Source organism: Macrosteles quadrilineatus, unplaced genomic scaffold (genome assembly GCF_028750875.1).
Source record: "Macrosteles quadrilineatus isolate MER2022 unplaced genomic scaffold, UCM_ALF_1.0 Scaffold_9__3_contigs__length_116548681, whole genome shotgun sequence".
Taxonomy (NCBI): domain Eukaryota; kingdom Metazoa; phylum Arthropoda; class Insecta; order Hemiptera; family Cicadellidae; genus Macrosteles; species Macrosteles quadrilineatus.
The window spans coordinates 30,414,631-30,432,174 of NW_026542602.1; the positions used below are offsets into that span (position 1 = coordinate 30,414,631).

The 17,544-nt window shown below is 30.1% G+C and overlaps 1 protein-coding gene across 2 annotated transcripts in view; it reads right to left on the reverse strand.

Annotated features, from left to right (window-relative positions):
• Nucleotides 1-17,544, reverse strand: part of LOC129002715 (protein dimmed-like) — a 134,284-nt gene that overhangs the window by 115,538 nt on the left and 1,202 nt on the right. For both annotated transcript variants that reach the window (XM_054430724.1, XM_054430725.1), the window contains exon 2: nucleotides 3,690-3,744. The gene's annotated coding sequence lies outside the window, so the exon portion shown is untranslated. The remainder of the gene's footprint in view (nucleotides 1-3,689; nucleotides 3,745-17,544) is intronic.

A 17,544-nucleotide genomic window follows, 5' to 3' on the forward strand; every position in this document is an offset into this window, starting at 1 on the left:
CTCTAAGCCTTAACTAATGTGTCAAAAGGATCCGTGCTATGTGGGACTATAAAACAATAAGAGATCAACCACCTCTACTTATAACTTGGCATATAACTGTACTTGTGAAATCTAATTCCCTTTTTAACCAATGGTTTTATAATTTTTATAAAATTAGAAAAATAATTGTATAACTATTCAAAAATGAATGCTTTGCAAATTAATCATTCACATAGAGAACTTAAGTTTCTCTAACAATAATATTAGTTTTATTTGCTAAACGTATGAGGAAAGGTTGTTGGATGCTTGCGCAAACGTTTCAATTTTTTAAAGTACTCTTCAATATCAGGTCATAGTTCATTAGTTATATTTTGCAAGAGAGTGTTTCCGTGTAATTAAGGTGCGTTAACATTATTATATCGACTGCAGCTGGCTCTAACCATTCAATCTTGTTGAGTGATTCACACTCCCCTCCCTACCCTATGTCCGGATTACAACATTATTAGAATCAATTCAAACCTTATTTATTATCGTTCAGATTAATATAAAAATAATTCAATTTTTTACAATCGGTAAGTTTTTGAATTATAAAGAAGTTTTTTCCACAATCCTCTACACCAAGTATCTCAAAAATCTTTCAAAGTGGCATTGGGCTTTCGTAGAACAATATCCAGTGCGGAAGTATGTAGGGACATCTGTTGTCAACAAATATAGACTGAAGCCACTACATTACAGTAGTTACATTGTTACAGTGTTACATTACATAGTATTACATGGTATTCAGTCACCAGAGAGTAAACATGATTTTTTTAGAATATTTAGAAATTTTTGTTCAAAAAATGAGTACATCGTAGTTACATATAATTTGAAAAATCTGAAAAAGTACTACTTTCTCTTAGCCTGGGGAGAGGAATCAACGGTTTCAATTTTTCTACATGTCACTTTTTACGATAAAATTAATTTTTCTTCAAACCCCAATAATGACAATGTATGTTCTTGAAATTTGTCTCTCAAACGAATAAGAATTTTATCAATCCATTTTTTATAAATCAATTTTTGTAGACGCACACTCAAAAACAGTAAAAATTAAAGAAACGGAAATATTTAAGATCGTCCCATCTTTTTACTAAGAATTCTGCCTTTGCAGTTCGCCGTTTATATAAGGCAGGCCTCTCCCTTGAAGCTTTGCTACAGACAGGGTATATCCTCTTGAGCTGTATACCAGGCATGACCAAGTAAAAATTCAAATCATCGCTTCTGTCTCATCTGACATCTGCTCTGACAACTTGGGGAGACAACTGCTTGGATTACCCAATTGATTTGACCAAACAGTCATCCCAACAATACCAATTAGTAATGCTTACAATGTCGAAGTTACAATACCCATTATAAGGACTAGGGTTTCGAAACTTCCTTAGATATCGCCATCCAATCTAAAATAAAATTAATTTCTAAAGGTACAGCTCCATTATAATTTCTTTAGAGATGATAAATGAACCTTATATTATGAACACTGCGCCACAACATGAATAGATATTGTACAATTCAATATTGTCCGTGACACTGTCAGAAGCACGTCTCGCCTACTGTCCGTGCCTCATTTACTAGGACGTGACGTCAGTATAAGGTTCCAGCTCGGTTGGCAGATTGAGGAAATATCGTCCAACCGTGAAAGGTGTACATAAAATGTTAATGTTTAGTTTAGTGTAATTTCTTATTATTTCAGTTTGCTGTAGTTCGTTTTAAATTTCGCATATTCATTTTACAATGAATCAAAATCATTTCTTAAATTTCAATTTGCCACCAAATGCTTTAGTAAATGCAATGAGGTGTAAGTTCTCATAGATTGATATAGTGTGTAAATAAAAACAAAGCTATTTAATATTTCTAAAAACCAGCGACCGGTAGTAAAAAACCTATTTTTCCAAATATGTATTTGTATGTATCACCATTGCAGCAAACCTGCAGACTAAGGGAATTTCCATTTGTCTGATCAGATTTTTGCCAAAATATTTCCTTAATATGTCGGATTTATTTGTTTAAATAACAATACATTTAATTAGTACTTATAACTGCTGCTAAAGGAAAGGAAAAATGTGATTTTTCGTTAATGTGAATAGTTCAGTGTGGGATAAACAAACTTGCCGCAAATTCAAAAATATCCATCCATTAACAAGTTAAGTACGACACCTCTCTTTTCATTCATGGAATAACATACAAATTTTAACTGTACATTTTTATTACATTTTTCCTTGTATTTACCCATTAAGCGTACAACGCTTCAATATAAGAAATATTTTTTAACTCTACACGCCTAACAAAAAATAGGCATTTCACCTTTTTAGGGTGTAAATATAATAATATAAATTTAATAACCCCATAAAACTTGTTTCTATTACACAATCCTGCTGGTTCGCAAACGCATTTTTAATATTTATCCAGGCCTAAACATTCATGCAAAATCCCAACAAAATCTTTTTACATTTGCTCACGTTACAAACGCAATCACACTTTTTATATATTTATATATGCTTAGGCCTATCTATATATGTATAAAAAATATTTTAAGAACAGTTTTTTCAGCCTTAGGTACTTTTTACAATCATAAAAGTATGAGTTTCCTTCTTTTCTGAGGTTAACGAAAATAAATTATTATAAGTGAAATACAATTCATAAACATAGCCTAATGTGGATGGTATTTGTTCGACCATTGATTTAAAATCCTATTCAACACCCCTTTAAGTCGGTTAACTTAAAACGTATTCACACAATGCGTTAATGCTCATATTGTTTAGTATTTCTTAGTTTTCCATGATCAGGCATGTAAAGAAATTATAATTCAAAATCAAAACTATCTAGTCACGTGTTCTATTTGATTAAGCTACGTCATGTTATGTTACCTCAATGATTGATTATAACAACTAAATTCCCAATCAAAGTTTGCAAAGCTAGATATAATCCGGTGTGATGAACTTTGAAGCTTTCTCTACGCGTTTCAGTTTAGCATAACTCCACCTGAATGCTTGCTTGGATAAATCGTATGTGTTAACGTTTAAATAAGCGTTTTGAATACGAATCTGCTTTGAAGTAGACATCGAATTCCAACGTCAAATGTGTTATGATTTCACAATAAAAATATGTCATAACAGGGGATGCAGAAGTAAAATACCGATTTTCTTCTAATGCACAAACTATGTATAAATAGTTAACACAATGATAAGTGTGATTATAATACTAATACACATTAATAAACAACCAATATTAATAACATACTTTAGTTCGAAGTATCGTTTCATATAAAAAATAAACAGTACTGTAAAGTGTTGCATCTTCATGTCACCAAAAATTATAAATGTAGTATCGTAGCTAAAAAAGAAAGTATACAGTTGGTCAATATGGTTATAATGTCCACGTAAATACCTAAATTCAACCATAGTTACATTCCAGAAAACAATGATGCTCTGGTTAAAACACTGTATTTTTAAATTGATTTATCTATTACGAAATAACGATTCCTATTGTAATTCATGATTAAATATGGGAGTGTTTTGATGTAATAATTTTCTTTTGTCAGTAATAATTACCCTTGCTTTGTAACACACATTTAGGTTGTAAATGGGTACTAACGAAACAAAAGGGTTTCATAGGACATACGAGTAACAATAGATGTATAAACAATAAGCTTTTTGCTATTTAAAAAAATTACTTACTCGCTGTCGTAGAAGGTTGAGAACTAGAAGACTTTCAAGTCTTGTCCTCCGTGGTCTGAAAAATAAAAATCAATTACATAGTTCAGTTACATCACACTATAAATGTTACATCTTCTGCAAATAACGTATAATGTAATATCGTACACATTTAATTTAATTACAAATAATTTTAAATGATGAGAAATATTCAATTTCATTGATGTGGTTTCCATTAAAATAGTTTTTCAAGCATTAAAACATTTATTTCCCACCATAATTTTACCTCACATATTATTAAAACCATCAGAAGAGGTAAAATAGCTGTATTGTTAAGGTTTTGTGATAAAAAATTTTATCGTAACACTCTTGTTTTGTAAAATTTAATAAAAAAATATTTCAGGATGACGAATTGCATTACAACGTAGGCAATGTTTTAGTTATGTTACTTTTTTATAATTTTCATTGAAATTACGACCATACAAAGTATGATAAAGTAGTTGGTATTTTAAGCCAAGTATGAATGGAGATGAGTGTAGGATGAGTGGCGCGATCTTGTAGACTTGTTAGTGACTAAGTTCCACATATTCTTTAGACAAATATGTGCAAACAGCAATAGTCAAACAAAGCAACTATTTTCATTTTAGTTTCGTCATAAATATTTTACAATAATGGTAAGCATATTGATATTATGAATCTTGGGGTTTTGTTCAATTAATGTTATTTCATTGACTCTCTGTTTTGGCCTGATGACGAAAGATGTGTCCGGTAAAAATGTATCGCTCATTCAACATGTTTATGCATTTACATTCTGGAAAGTTCTTATAGTGTATTATTTTAAATATAAGGAATAGTGTTGCATGACGTAACACATCTACATCATACGACATCGTATAACATTACCATCACATACAACATTGATCAAATAGTTATGTCACTGATAAAGAAAAGAAAAATTAGTATTTTATGTACGTTTACCAAGTCCCATACATAATACATTAATCCCCAGTCACTTGAGAGTACACAAAGCAGACGACATGTATGAAGCGGCGAAGATGGCGGGTAAAAGGATCCTGACATGAGCGTAAGTTACTGCGGCATTTGTCACTGGCTGCTTAACAGCTGTGAGACTACTTCCGTGACGTCTCGGTGAATAAATCTTGGTTACAACTTGGCTACCGATATTTCTAATACATATTATGTAGACAAGAAATAAAATTTAATAACCGTAAGATATTTATTTGGTGGAGGTAGTTCTTCAAAGTATGTTACAACTTTTCGACCTGAGAGAGTTATTTTTTTTAAATGGACATACAGCTAAGGCTAAGTTAAGTTAGGAATGAACCACTGGATCGCCATATTATAACGTAGCTTGGTGTTCAAATATTCAGCTTGATCAGCTATAGCCCATAATTGTGTAAACTACGTGCTCGTATTGTAAAATAAATAGTTTGTTTGTAGATTTTAATGGAAAAAGTTCAATTCTAGACCCAGATATTATAATTTGGCTATAAATGAAATATGCCATAAAACGAAAGTATGTATGATTTTAGTAACAATATAGGGTTAGCATGATACTCTAACGAACACGGTAAAAATATACAGTGACGTAAGAGTACACCAACGCACATAATACAATTGATATGCGCTGTAATTTTATCAAACAAATTAAATTGTTCCTAGCTAAGAATATTGTCTCAAACAAAGACACACATCAACATTAACACCAAAAAATGCTAGTAACATCTTAACCAAGTAATAATTCAATAAACTTTTTGAGAAATCCAACTGGTTACGTTTTGTTAGTTACCTCTAAACACGTGTTGTTGGTTGCAAACACAGATCCGTCGTTGTTGTACATGGGACAAGCCTCCGACATCTACATACAAACCAGCAACATGACTGGGGAACGTGGATCAACAGCTGTTGTTAACAACTCGAATGAGAATCAGTTAAAACCACTTACTTCCTACCACTACTTCCGATCAACTAAAAATGTGTTCACTTTCATATGGATTTTAGAAAAGGGAGTGTTCCAGAATCGATTTAGTACTCCTAGCCTAAAATAACAACCCTAATAGTTTCTAGATAGGTATGGCATTTCATTGCACATAGGTCTAATAAACAGCTTTGAATGTTTAATTCCCTAAAAAACAATATTTTTGGTTGCCTCAATATTTTTACTTAACTCTGGCTACATAAACCCATCTTTAATAACATTAAGATTATTTCAGAACTGTTTGGTGGTTATCAAATGCAATTAGAAATTTATTAAGTACATAACATAAGCAACCGTCTCAATTATTCGTTGGGCTCCGTGGCAAAAGTTGTTCAATTTATTTTAAACTACAATTTTATTTATATCATATTAATAATTTTTAACAGAAGCAAACGTTCTACAGGCTTTCTTCAATAGAGCGTAATCAAATAGACTTTCAGCGATAACAAATTTAAATTATATTGAAATCGAGACGAACTGAGGTAATTCCAAATATTTTAAGCCTACAGTTTTGAAATAAACATGTTATAAGCTTAACTTATTTCCAATTTGTTTGTACTTTACCGTCAAAAAGAGAATACCATCGATTACTCTTATTTTATAATTTATTAAAAAGTGTAATATTATAACATTTAATTTTATACAAATTTTATAAAACAAACCTCGCTACTAGGAATATGTTTCGCCTCAAACGGTAATATACCCAAGTCTCCAGCCCCGATGAAAGCTGACTCTTTCCATGATTTAAAGGATCGTTTTCCGATCAGAACAGTAATTCGTGGAAGCACCCCCAGATAAGGGAGTGCTAGAGTTTTGTGTTTCAAAAGTTTTGTCACAGTTTGATGTCTCCATTGAAAGTTTGATAACCTGTTCAGAATGGATAGGTTCGTGATCTTAAAAATAATAACTGTATACTGCAAAAAAATGCAGTAAAGTACAATTTTAAGATACCTGCAGATATTATCCGTGTGTATATTTACTTAATTCAATGCAGTATAATGAATATATTTTATAGGCCTATTTTTTATTATTAAAATTTAATGACTTTGTAAAAATTATGACAGGTAGTAAACAAAACTAAAGAGGGTAAATCATATCACATTTATCAATATTTAAATGATTTAAACAAAAAATAAAACTTGCTATGCACTCAGGGTGTACTATCACCAAAACCTGAACAGTAATTTAAAGATAATGTTTACTATACAGTATCAGGCTGATTAGGACTATCCGTTCTGAAAATCATATGTAGGACCAATTATTAGAGAATTGCTTGCAAATTATTTTTCATTATTTCACAAACAAAAACACTATGTAAGTTCTTGTCCTACGATATGTTTGAAGTCAAGATGTGTTTCAGTGATGCGTTTTTATATTATATGTAGTTATATGTGTAGTATTATATGTCAGGACTTACGTAGTTTTTAGTTTTAGTTAACATCAAATACCCGTATATAGACACTCTACGTTATGTGACACGATAGAAACACAATATGTCTGACCTATGTTCTACCTAGTATGCCTGCATTGTAGTTGACACACATAGTTCATCCCTCCAATGAATTGAACCACATTGACTTGTACTTTAATCACATAGTCTTGAAATATTTATTGGCAAAATTAACAAATTGGTATTACATAAAATTGAACATATGCAAAAGTTCCCCATAATTTAAACCCAGTCGTAATTTGGTGTTTGAGATGGTATAGACCTGCCATTTTCTAAGTTTATTATTGCTTGAAATAGAAAGGAATAGACATTTTTTAATATAAATTTAACTGAATGAAAATAGTTTTTGAGTAGACATTTGACTTTTTAAATTATATTTTGATTTTATAACCCTAACAAAAGAACAACCCGGTTATGATCAGAATCTGGTATCAATGCTCGTCCATTCCTCTCTTATACTTAATTTAACATTTAACTTCATCTTTTCTGCACTCACGTTTGCTGGCTTCGTTATTAACAATACACAAGTAATCTACTATACATAAAATAAAATGTATGTACTTTATGAATTGTCAACCTATTCATCTAATCTCAAAACTTTAAAAATGTTTCTACACATGATTTTGAAAGTGTCCGCTCTTTTAGGTCCCTATCTTTTAATTTATTTGATCACCTGGGGAATAATTTTACTGATTGGTTTTAATTGAAACATCTAGAGGGTTTACAGTTTAACGTAAATTTCTTTTACATCCTTAAATTATAATCTTTTACATCCTTAAATTATAATCTTTTACATCCTTAAATTATAATCTTTTACCCCGTCATTTGTGATTGGCAGAAAGTACGATAGGGCGTTTTAGGACGTTAGAAACGTATTCAGCTATCAGGTAGGTATATGCAATTAATTATAGGAAATTACTAATCATTAGTAATCGTAACCATATGAAAAGGTAGTATTCGATTTTTTTACTTTAGTGGCTTTTAACGACTTCCTGTTATTATACGATATAGACACCTTTATTATACTGTATATTTAATATTTAAAATATGAATAGATGTACGTTTCATGTTACAAACACACAACCTTATTGCATACACATCTTTACTGTTACGTATTCATTTTCATATGGCTAGTACTATGTACCTTTTAAGTTCAATCTTTCACCCTCAGAGACATAGAAGTGATGCAATAAATAACTAAAGTTACATAGATAAAGGAAACAGAATTTCTATTGGAATGTATATAACAGAGTATGGCGTGACAATAATATCACAATACCCGTTCAGGGAATGGAGTTGGCATTCCACGCCATAACGTTAAGATAACGTGTAAATACCCTGAGCTCCACGAGAATACCAATAAACTGAGCCCTACTGTTGTAGCATTCAATGTGTTGCACTTCCACATTATTTTACGAATTTCTTTAAGCCGTAAAAGAAAAAGAAATCAAGATTACTTAGATATGACTTAGTAATATTTATTTTGTTATGGTTATGTTTTGGTAGTATTTTTTTTTTAGATTTACTCACGCTCCAACATGTATTTGACTGCGCTATTATTTCACTAAACGCGCTAACTGATCACAAAACGATAATTTCGCAAACCGATAGTCTCAACTTGTAAATTAGCTCCTAAGATGTATTTCTTGTTAAGCTCTAGTAGACAAAAAGTAACTTGTATTACTTCACCAACACAATAATAAACTGTAATTCGTAAAATCCTTGTAAATATTTACAAACAGTAAATGTCGATCTTACTCTAGGGATACTTAAACGTAACATGATGATAAACACAAAATATATTGATAACGGTGTAATAATATCACACAATATCTATCAAAACTTCTTTATACGCAAACTCAACAGACAAATTTTGAAGTCAGAAAGATTGCAGCTCCTGTACTCAACTCAAAATGTTTGTACATGCGTTGGATGGACTAATATAGTTGTTTTTCTTCTAAAAGCTGAAGAAGAGGAGACCAATAAGACTTAATACCATTAAAATAATTTGTCAGCTGACTTCGCTGAAGATATTATAATGTTGCATGGACTAAAATATTAGTTTTTCTTCTAAAAGCTGAAGACGAGGAGACCAACAAGACTTTAATACCGTTAAAATAATTCGTCAGCTGATTTCCCTGAGGATATTATAATGAAGAAATATACTCCGGATTAAGAAAAATTAACATAAAGGCATTTCAATTTATTTGTGTTTATCATTGTGTCCTAACTTTTGTGGATCTCACTACAATATAACCCCTTAATCAACATTTAAATAAATGTTTATGTAATAGAATTTTACCAATTGAATATGAATACATTGTGTTATGTGTTGGTGTAGTAATATATATTGCATCTAAATAGCTGTCACATCTTCCTCTAAATAACCGATAAACAAGAAGAGAACCGTTTATTGCAGAAAAATTGAAAATATAGTTCATCGCACGGACCAAAAGTGTATTTCGAGGATTGTGCATTTTTCTCAGTTAAACATGTGCTCTAGTCGAAAATAAACAAATTTTGCCCAACGTGATTGAATATACTACTGTACTATATAATAGATACTGTACTTTAACAAGTATCTATTATCAAATAAGCCATTTTATTTGTAAAATATTTCCAAACTTATCATTAGAAAGTATTGTTTCCAACAAATAAATACCACCTTAATCCTGTATCTTATATTGAAGCCGTTGATGGTTCATTTTGTTTTATTTCAAAGCTTAATAAAATTGTTTAGGTAATTAAAAATTTTGCACTAGCTGTAGGCTACAATTGTCTCCTTCCCAACCCGATTTTGCCATGTATTGTGCTGGGTAGACACCAGTATTGTCCTAGCTTCACCAAACGTGAGGTATCTGTGCGATAACTCACTGTGTGTGACTTAAGGCTGTCCGCTAAATCTTTATTTACTGTAATGTATGTTTTCACGACAAAGAACACTCTAAAATTATATATCTTAGGAAAGAGCAAGGATTTACTACGAAGCAATGAACCGTAGAGTTGAAGAGCGATACAATTATGAGTCCAAACTGTATCTTGTATCTGGATAGAATCTTAAAGATGATAAAGTGGCAGAACAAGAATACTTAACTTCATCTATACTTATAAGAATAACTATATATGTGATCAACTTGTTTTGAAACCCCTCATAAAGGTATTCTACCTTATTTTCTTCGCACATTAACATTTCATCTTTTGTTTGAAACCGATTTATTGTTCCTTTTTTCTGATAGAATAGCTTTTCCGGATAGTTAAATGCTTGTAAATGGCTGTACGTCTTAACATTAAGCCTTTAGAGGTTTATCGTAAAATTAAAGGGAATATTGTAAACCATAGACATTAGATAACTACTCTGAAGTATACGTAAGTTTTTACGTGAATTCCGTGGCCAATTGAGTTAAAATAAAATGATCGAGCTACCATCAGAGTCTGCTGATTTGGAAAGTTTTTTTCTATACACCAAATGTTTTTAAACTCAGTAATATCAGTAATATTGTACGCACCCGTCAGATTTTCAAGCTAAAAACTACAACTGTAACGATACAATCTATAAGTGTGTTACTTACATAGTTACCATAGTTATCTATGGCCTATTCCAGCGAAGACTACTACGGTTGATTTATGTAGATGAGATGTTTACTTCAGTTTCCGAAGTCAATTTCAACAAGACTATCTTCTATAATTCACTAACTGATCTACTTACGAACTCTAATGATCTCAATATTAAATGTATTCCTTTCTAATAAGTGAAAATGCACAATTTAAACTCTCACAAAATTTCTTCTGAGTTTTTCAAAGAAAATTAATCGTATGAATTTCAAAATTAGAAGGAAGGGAGAAACGTGCTTGCCAAGTTTCAAACCTTACAGTCGATTAACTGTTTACAAATTTATCATCTTCTAAATCATCTCGTACAAATACATTCATAATCTGCTACAAATTTTGGATTGATACATTTTAGTGACTCCCTATTGATGCAATATATATGAATAAAAAACATCCACAATAGTTTTAACTTGTGACTTTACGAATGGCTTGGTTAAATTAATTTTTTACCCTATATTTTCTGAGACAAGAGATAGTTCCAGTAAAGGTTCTAACAATACAATGACGTAATACTCAATCATCTCCACAGCGGGATGCTGGACCCACTGCATCATTGTTGTCGCCATCTTATAACAACAGGGCCCGGGGAAAGATAGAAACCTTTACGCGTAGTTACTGCCTTAAATCTTTAAAAATAACTAGGCCTATATGCATAGTCTAGATGGTTAAATTATTAAAGTTTGTGTTTTGTTAATATTCTCTGATAGCGAGGAATGATTAATTTTTATTTTTTATTAGAATACATAGCTTGAATATGAATGAGGTAAAGATGGGTAGCTAAGTTATTTTAGCTCAACTAACTTTAACGTCACAGATGTAATCTTAAGGAGTCATTTTATTTTGTTTCGTCATACAGAAGATCCAAACTTGTCCTTGGTGATTGGGCTTTCAACAAATGATCCTAGCTGAAGAAACAGCTGATCTTAGTAACAAAGCTAAACAGATTATCCACTTCATTATACACTCACTCTTAATTTATTTCTAGTCTAAAATACGTACACATACTATGCACTGTCTTTGTACATGCTATAATTGCCTTTTATTATTAGCGTAAAAACTGTCCCGGCTAAAGAAATTGCAGCCTGATCAGAAAAAAAGTGCATGATCTATTTATCCGTCATTTACACTTTAATTAAAATACTTCTTACTCGGATCGTAATCTGAAATAGTACAAAAGATGTTTGAACTTTCCTGTTAGAATTATTTAAAATACATCACAAATTACTGCAATTATTATAACACTTGTTTTCAAATTCTCATCTGGGTGATTAAGATTACTGGTAATGTTTTGCTTAAGCGATAATATATTTGCGATAATATGTTTTGCTTAGCGATAATATCTTAACAATGAACCAATTACGTAATTTAAAACAGTTTTGGGGTTATTTTTTATTTGATAAAAACATTCTATCTTTTCAATAAAATAAATCCTATTCAAAATAAGTATTGATTTGATAGAAAAGTCTCTAAATTATGGAATCACTAGATTTATCAACGTCTTTGACAAGATTTTACATCAAATTGCAAGACTCATTTTTATCATTGTTTTAGTATCGTGATGTTGCTCAGGTATAAAGAAACCCACATTATTGATCAACAAATCATAAATTCTATTTAATTGATCATTGTTTCCTGTACGTGTACAGTATTCACCAGTCAGTGACGTATACAATCAATACATGTCCAATGTTATCAACCAATACATGTAGATAAGGGGTACTGTTATCTGTTAATGAAATTCACGTTCAGCCTGATTATGAGAACTTCGTTGACTTCGTTCATAGGCCTCATTAAATAGTTTTATCGAAGAAAAAATGTATTTAAGAAAAGTACAATTTGATGTGGAATATGACTGAAAATCTCTACTAAATATATAACATTTTATAAAACAAAACCCGTTTTCGAGCAAAGCGACAAGATTCATTAGTACTATAAAAGATATCGTTTTGGGTAATTTTTTAAAATCATGAATATTTAAAAAAACATGCTTTCAAATTTGCATAAAAACTTGGAGAGTTCTATTCTATCATATCACATGTTTTAAATAAAAGTTTTGTTGTATTTTAATAAACATATTTCTTCTTAGAACCGTCAACTCAGGTGATTGACACCAATAATTCCAACAGTTCTATTTTATATCGATGCTTTTGATTATAGAAGCTATATAAAGGTAATATTCAAAAATCCATTAGTAACAGGGCTGTGTTTCATAGTTGAAAATGTATTTTTTTTTTATTCAAGGCTCCAACGCAGTTAAAATGTATGAGTAAAATACTATTATCATCTTCTAGTTCGTTAAAAAATATCTCTTCTCCATTATTTTATATCGAGTGTGAAATGCCAATTAAAATTTGATTTTTAAGAAGATTATGTCGATTCTAAGCTGTTCAAAGCACGTTTCAAGGGATAAATGGCTTGTAGTTCAAATCGTCTCGTTGATGAATTAATTAGTGAACATAGTGTGTGGTATTAACTTTGGTTACAAACAATTGTGGACTGTCCTTGATATTTAACGGAACTATTTCATTCCGCTAAATATTTCTATTAAAGAAAAAAGTGTTTACACTATTGTATTTATGAGTAATCATTGAAAATCTTTATGCAAAGATCAGTGAAACGAATTAATTAAGGTCAATGTGTACTTTGAAATGGTGGATTTTGAAATTGTATACTTTGAAATTAATTACAAACGTTATTTAAATTACTTCCTATATGAGCCATGGAGATTCAAAAACAGGTTTTCAACACCATAAAATATTGGTGAGTGTCTTCAAAAGTCCAATATTTTGACTAATCAATATGAAAGTTTTGATGTAAAAAAGTACCTATCAAGAAAAGTAAAAATACATTTTAAAATACATACATGATAATATGTCTTTTCAAAACAATATTAACTAACTCAATGGTAACTAATGACTTTCAGTTTAAAAACTAACATGGTTATTAGGTATTATATAAATGTATTTTTTGAGTTATTGTAATTTATTTGTTATTTGTTTATTTATTTGTGTAATAGTTAACTTAACTAAATAAGTAAATAAACAGTGTGCATATTTATACTTTAACACTTTGATCTGAAATGGCGACCGTACGAATGTCGGTATTATAAGCCAAGTAAGAATGGAGATGAGTGCAAGATAAGTGGCGCTATCTTGAAGTTTGTCTTAAGGCCAAAACTTTTCCTTATACACAGCTGTTAATTTATAGCCCATAGAGCCAATGACAACTGAGGGCCGAGGGGCCTAAATTTACAATAATTTTATAATATACAGGGTTAGTAAAAAGTCTGGAGACCCCCTGTTAATTTTTTAACGGCCCGTACTAGAAAAGCTAAACTCGGCACACCTTTATGGAGTGTTATGAAGTACTTTTTGAGCATAACCACCACTTGGTGTACATCCCCAAAATGGGAGATTTTGGGGGAAACTAATTAAAACAGAGGGGTCTATTTTATACTAAAACATTCATATAATATAAAAATAAAGAAACACTGTAAAATATTAATACAATGACCGACAATACAGTAGTAGTTATGGGCGGATACAACAAAAAAACAAATGTTTATACATGCAAAGTGTGAGACAAAGCAGTAAGAACGTTTTGGGCGAAGGAAGTTGAATTTTCTGCTTGTGCTTTTTCACGCATCACACCATTATTGGGATCCGGGTGATTTCCGTGATCCCACAAAATAAAACAAACTGTTTCCGCCGAGAATTTTGAGGGAATTCAGCTTCACTGGCGTCGCAATTGTTGATGAGAGAGGAAATCCATTTGTGTATATGTATGTACCAACTTATTTTTTTAACTATAGCCAAGCTAATGTGAGAATATAAGAGATAATGTAATCCGTGTCTATTATTAATTTAGAAAGAGTTATAACAAAAATTAAAAAAAAAAAACTTTTATCTTAAACAAATTACTAAAAGTAAAATAGTCAATAGTTTTCTCATAACTACCCATAGGAGGTAACAGTACGTTGATTTTCTATTGACAGATATTTAAGAGCTACAAAAATATTTTCTGACGTCATGAAACTCTATAACTTTATTTTGATTAGAATATTTGTGTAATACATCTTGTTCTCGTTTTTGAGCAATAAAAACAGTATCATCTATTTACCTGGAATTTATAAACTTTATAATTTTTAATGATTGAAAATAAGCGTAAATTAAGAAGCCAGGTTTACCACCTTTTTAACGTCTAACTCCTACAAGCATTTTTGGAGGCTTGAAACACTTTATAATTTATCACTTTGAAGAATCCAAGGCATTTCAATGTCTCAAATTTTGTCTCAGATTCTTGTTCAAAAGAATTATGCAAAGTGTGTTACTTTTCTTGGATAATTTTGAACTTCCCTTCTTTAAGGTTATTTTTGTGTTGTATCAAAGGTAAAGAAGTTTGTCATTGGACGTTTAATTGTATCATACGGTTCCTAGTTAATTTAACGTTGAATTACTGCTATGAATCGATAGTTGTTTTTTTTTTTTTTTTTTTTTTTTTTTTTTTTTTATTACAATGAGTGAATTCCAACAAAATATAAATTAGTTAATAATGTAAAAATGTATAAATTAACTAGGCCTAATAGAACTTCTATTTTTTTGTGAATATTTATGACTACAATTATAACTTTATTAATTTGTATGCTACAAAAACGTTCAAGCTTCCGTTAAATACAGTGAATCTTAAAGCTACCATACTTAAATTATGCAAATATATTGTTATTTATAAGTAAACTAATTAAGCAAAAATAATTATTTTTTTTTGTATTAGCAATAATCCTTCGTTTTTAAAATCATGACCTTTTAGCTTTATCATTCTTAATTGTACTATTTTATTATTTGTTATTTGTTATATTCATACTTTATTTTGAATTTGTATTCAATAGTTATTGATATAAACTGTTGAGGTGTATAAATAATTTGTTCAATTTTGACATTCGAAAAAAAGATTTTTATTCAGGGCCTAACGTCAATTAAGAAATTTTCACTTCTTTAAAAAGTATATAATACTACACAGATTAAATTTCAAATTAAAATTTGCAAATAATAAGGTTTACAAAAACACTATCTTTTCGGTTTCGTGTATTAGCCAATAAATTTAATAACAACTACTTGTTTCTGTTAGTAATTGAAAACTGTTTCTATTTACACTTCACTACCTTTAATATTTGAACTCTGTATGAACCCTATATTTTTATTATTCTGTTTATTACAAAACCTATTCATTCTTTTGGTTTTATATGTAACATGAAACCTAGAGCCACTCTACCTAGAGATGAATATCATGTTATTAATCTGATAAATGACTACATGAAATTTGTTTGATATTTAATTTGTTTATTTATTTGTATGACTAATTATAGTAAATTATTTTGTATAATATTCTGAAACCATATTCCACGAACAAGCAATAAATTAAATCAATTTGAAATCACACAAAAATATGTTAAAAATTATTATATATGTTTTATATTCTCGCATCTAAAAGACATTGAGGAGTAATTAAAGTAAGTATATATATTATATAGTAATGTTCACTTATCTAAACACACATAATGGCTCAAAATGGACATCTAAGGAATCGTTTTATAATATTGTTTAACAAATTAATTGACTCCAACACAACTGTGTATTTCTTGAACAATAAAATAGACAACTAAGTTTAAATTCTCTTTGTTCTAATACTAATAAGCTACCATAGAAAAACATATCTGTTATCATAACATCCCACTATTGAGCTCAGTAGTATCGATTCGCTTTGTTAAATTTTATTCGAATACATAGATCCTGTAATCTAAGTGCACAATTCAATTCGTTAGATCCATTTTACTGTTTATGTGTTCCCTGATGCATAATTTTAGAATCACATGCTTAAAACCTAATGAGAGAGTAGTAAATTTTACTTTTCGGCCCTAATATTATTGTTATAAGCAATCTACTTTCGGATATCGAATAAGTAAAGTGTATTTGTACCCATCAAAATATGTTTTAAAAAATGCATTAGTTCTTACATTAATTTTAAACATGGACTTTAATAAATAACCTGTACAAACATATGCATTAGTAATAACTCTATATATGTAGTTGACACATTTATGAAGTTATATAAACATTTCCAATCCCCTCGAGGGCAGGGTGAAAATATCCATTGGTAATTATATCCGGTTAGCGATGCCGATAAAGCCATGAAATACACTTTACCCGATTACATTTACTAACAATACACTTTTCTCTTATCCAATGTGTTTTTATAATATAAAGCTATTATGGATACTCTGAAACTATTAGCCTTTTTCTATCCTAAACTATAACATAAACAAACAACCATTTTAGTGGTTTAACCTTTATCATGGATAGAACTTAGCATTCCATTTCCATGTTAACTATTTACCAGTTTCAGCATACAATGAACATAATTCGATTGATCCACCGATAGCGCTGATGTAATTTACAGGTTACTGTTGAATAAGCCTGCTATTTAACCGAGCAAACTTGTAAGACAATTCATAGTAAACTGTACCTTCTTTTTGTCAAAATTTGTGTAAAATAACTAAAATGTATTCACAAGTATGCAGCGTTCCGTCGTAATGCTACTCTCTTCTCAGTATGAAAATAATACAGATTTAATCATTAATTTTACTACGACAGAGGTACATAATCATCAATACGTTTCAAACATAATATTTTTAGAATATTGGGAAATATTAGGTGTGGATTGGGGTATAATTACTGCAGAGTTTTTTCTTTTTACATAATGACTTTTTTCAATATTTTACTAATATTTATAAATGTCAAAATTTAATGGCACATTTAGTAGGGTGC